This window comes from Schistocerca piceifrons, chromosome X (genome assembly GCF_021461385.2).
Source record: "Schistocerca piceifrons isolate TAMUIC-IGC-003096 chromosome X, iqSchPice1.1, whole genome shotgun sequence".
Classification (NCBI taxonomy): domain Eukaryota; kingdom Metazoa; phylum Arthropoda; class Insecta; order Orthoptera; family Acrididae; genus Schistocerca; species Schistocerca piceifrons.
In genome coordinates, this window is record NC_060149.1 from 897591363 (window position 1) to 897595574 (window position 4212).

The 4212-nt window shown below is 43.8% G+C and overlaps 1 pseudogene; it reads left to right on the forward strand.

Moving 5' to 3' along the window:
* Window positions 1–3791: 3791 nt before the first annotated feature.
* Window positions 3792–3909, forward strand: LOC124723631 (annotated as a pseudogene).
* The last annotated feature ends 303 nt before the right edge of the window (window positions 3910–4212 follow it).

Genomic DNA, 4212 nt, shown 5'->3' on the forward strand with positions numbered 1-4212 from the left:
GTGTGTGTTGGTCTATGGTTTCTGAACCACGTGCTTGTACTGCCTACAGCCACGGTACCAGTGATGTTCTTTTGTTAGGATTATTTATTACATGTGTGCTAATACAGGGGAGATTTTACTTTCGGTTACTAGGCAGTATCCATTTGGGTTGGTAATAGCGATATGGTAAAACGTTACGTGATTGATAATGAGAAGCAAAGCATGGCTGGAGCGTTGGGAGATAAGAGATACAGATTTCAGTAAGGATAAAATACAAAAGTGGTAAGTGGACGAATTCAGAGATGAACGGATCGACTTTCGCGCAGAGCAGTCAGTCCAGAGTGTTGACAGCATGGAGAAAGTAGCATCAGATTGTGAGGAATTGTCCAATGTGAGCTATGACTATGAGGATGAGAGGAGATTCACACCATGTAGCATCCAAACCGCCATGGCAAGAAATAAGACCGGAATCAGCAACAGAGCGATGTAGTGCAGTTAATCCACGTGTCTCTACACCAGTGTTAGCAAAGAGAAAGAGTATGCAAATCGATTCAATTTTTGAATTTCTAGAAGAGGCAGAAGGGAAAAGGCGGAAGAAAATTGAAGAAAATACTTTTTTAAGAAAAGAGGCAGAAGAGAAAAGGTGGAATGAAAATAAAGAATTTTTATTACAGGTAGAAGAAAAATGGCACAAAGCAGAAGAGGAAAGACGGAAGTTCGAGGAAGACTTAAGGGAGAGATGTAGGTGATATCAAGGACGAAATACAAAATTTTAACAGACAGCAACAGAAACAAAATCAAAACATATGGCAACTGACACAAAGACAGACGCAAGGGTAGCTTGTGTAGAAGTACTTGTAGCAAGGAAGTGAGTAGTAGCGGCAAAAAATCACGTGAGAAAAGCACAGCAGACGGTTTGCCGAGCGAAGAGGGTGCTAGTCACATTACAGGAACATGGGAAGAAAATTGTAAAAGAAGCGCAGGACCAAATATCGCAAAATTCGGAGAAGATAAGTCAGTTGGAGCAGCAACATGAATAACGAAAAGGGGTATAGGAGGATCACCCAGGAACTAATATGCAGCAGAAAGAAATCATGAAAGACATTAAAGAGACGCAAGATCACGCAAAACACATTGAAAGACTTTCCACGAAGAGAATGACAGGCCAGCGATAGCAGTTAACGAATGGGGCCAGAAGAGGATACGGAAAGAACACATTCAGATATAACGGCATATGTGCGTATGACATGGACTTTTACCACAAACATATCCTGTCTGCACAAAACTTTCAAAATTATCGGCGCAGCAGCAATAATTTGTATCTGAAGCCTTTGATTGGGCAATCTGATAAGTCGATGACCCCCTCTTTGCCATTAAGAAACTGGAAACTTGTGGTAAGTACCTATGAGACCAAACTGCTGAGGTCATCAGTCCCGACTGGGGGAGCCGCGCGAACCGTGGCAAGACGCCCCAGACCGCAGAGCTATTCCACGAGGCACCTTGGCCATGAAGATATAAGCTAGAATTCATATGTGAACACATGGAAGGGTCAGTCGCGGTAAAGATGCGTGGATTTGCAGGCATCTGCAGAATATATCAGAGATGCGTTATTGGTCACGAGAAACGCAGACGGGACAAAACAGGAGATCATAACGTCCCAAGACTTGGAATCATCGAGGTTCAAGAGCCTGCGAAAATGTTCGAATTAGTTGTCAAGAAGAATTACTTTCTGGAATAACCATTAGTAACAGCAAGATTATTCATTCCTGTTAAATGAAACTGCGGTTTAGTTACCAAAAGGTACTTGCAGGAAGGTGCGGAGATAATACTGAAGCGTTTAAAAGCATTCTCCGTGAACTGGAGTTCGCCTATGAAATGAACAACGCACGAAAAAAGAGTGGGAAGGAAACTTCCGCGAATCGCAGCATAGGAACAACGAGAGAACCACTAACAATAATCACCATAGAAATAGACCATCAGGAGGACGCGGTTATGGGCGACAGCAAGCAGAGGGATCCCCTCCAGATAACCGAAATAACTGGAACAACCTCCATCGACGAAATGGCAACAGACACTTCTATCGAAACTGGAGAGAACCAGAAAGGAGATATCAAACAGTTGAGGCCACCTAACCCATCATACCAGTATCACAATGGGAACCCATCTCTTGTCATGTAAAGCCTTTTGTAGAGTTAGGGAGGATGTAAGTTCAAATTAGGCTAGATATACTTTTTTATTTAGGTTGTTGTTGAGTATTAGTATAGTTTGTGATTACCTTCACTAGCAGTTTGTGTCTCCTCAGGATTGCAAGGATTGTTGGAGTGTCAGTCAGTTAGGAAGAATCGAAGTGTGGTGCGAATCTTCATACATGCTCGTCTCAGGATCACTATGTTGTGAAAGACAGAGAGAGAATGTGCGACCGATTCATACGGAGCAATTTTGTAACAGAGCACAAATCACGAAAATTATGCATAGACGTGCTCCCCTGTCTTCAATTGTTTTTGTCTAGTAAAATCAGAACATTTATCATCCCACTCGGACTTCGGAGTATCCCTATCGTTGTCTTTCCTGAACTTTGTCATCCTTTCGCTTGTCGTTGGCATCACTGATTGCGTTTGTGTTGTAACTAACCACTCTGGAGCTGCGTCTTCGCCAGTGTTTTTCGATGGAGTCGTATTGTGTCCACAGTGTGGGTGTCTATCTGACATTATGTCAGTTGTGTTTGGTTCACGCTAGGAGAGCTAGGGACCACTTCGTTGAGTGTTTATTTTCTTGTGAGCACCTCTCGTCACAGTGCAGGTGCGAGGCGGTCGGTTTATTTTTTCGAGGAGCCTTAATTGACTGCACAGACAGTGAGAGTCACTCGGAGAGGCAATGGATCAAACAGCATCAAATGAATAGGTGGACAAAAGTAAGGATCATACGAACGACACCATGAGGGACGCGAATTTGTACCTTTGGGTTAACGATTAAAAGAGACGTAGACACAAAACATTATAATTTTTCAGGGAAGAAAATCTGTATTACGTCATCAGCACACAACTAGGAGTTTCATGGGAAAAATAAACCTAGTGCAGCGCACCAGACTGAGAGGAATCACGTTTGCTTGTACCACCAAGTGTTTGAGCTAGACACTGCGGAACTAAACTGAGTGTATCGTCACCGACGTGCTTGAGATCTGGGGAGAACATAAGTATTTAGTGTCAGAAAGTACCAAAACACTTAAATTGTAGTAAGTTTAGTAAATAGCAATACTTAAGTGTGAATAATACAACACGTTACTTATTTAGGCCAGATGAACAACAGAGGATGAAATTTACCTGTCGGTGTTTGTTGTTTGTTTACGAGAATGTTCGCAGGTTGCACCGACGTCATTTGAGCGTCACGCTGACACAAGCAAGGCCAGCTTTAGTTTATCTAACACGTAGAGTATCTGCCGTAGTTTCTTAGTTGTTAAGTGGAAAATCAGTTTTTTAGTGCATGACAGAATAAGAGTAATGGTAGCTCAATGGTGGAGGGAATAGTTAAACGAAATCTTATAGTCATTGGTCACGGGAGATGGAAATCTAGGGATGTGTTAGTTCTTTAAGTGAATGCTAGACCGTGTGGAGCAACACACATACCCTCCTTTAATGTTTGTAGCCGTTTATATGCAGGGTGGACGATTTTAATCCATAATGGGGAATAAATCGACGCGGAGATGAGATATTGCAAAAAGTTTTAGATAAAAGTCGTAGGTGGCAAAGAGGGTCACACATTGCTATAGCTGCCGTGACCTTGAACGTAATTTTCAGGGTTCTTTAGAGGTTAAAGCCAACGACCTTACCGCAGTGGTAACACCGGTTACCGTCAGATCACCGAAGTTAAGCGCTGTCGGGCTGGGCTAGCACTTGGATGGGTGACCTTCCGGTCCGCCGAGCGCTGTTGGCAAGCGGGGCTCACTCAGCCGTTGTGAGGCAAACTGAGGAGCTGCTTGATTGAGAAGTAGCGGCTCCAGTCTCGGAAACTGACATACGACAGGGAGAGCTGTGTGCTGACCACAAATGGTTCAAATGGCTCTAAGCACTATGGGACTTAACATCTGAAGTCATCAGTCCCCTAGACTTCGAACTATTTAAACCCAGCTAGCCTAAGGACATCACACACATCCATGCCCGAGGCAGGATTCGAACCTGCGACCGTAGCAGCAGCGCGGTTCCGGACTGGAGCGCCTAGAACCGCTCGGTCACAGCG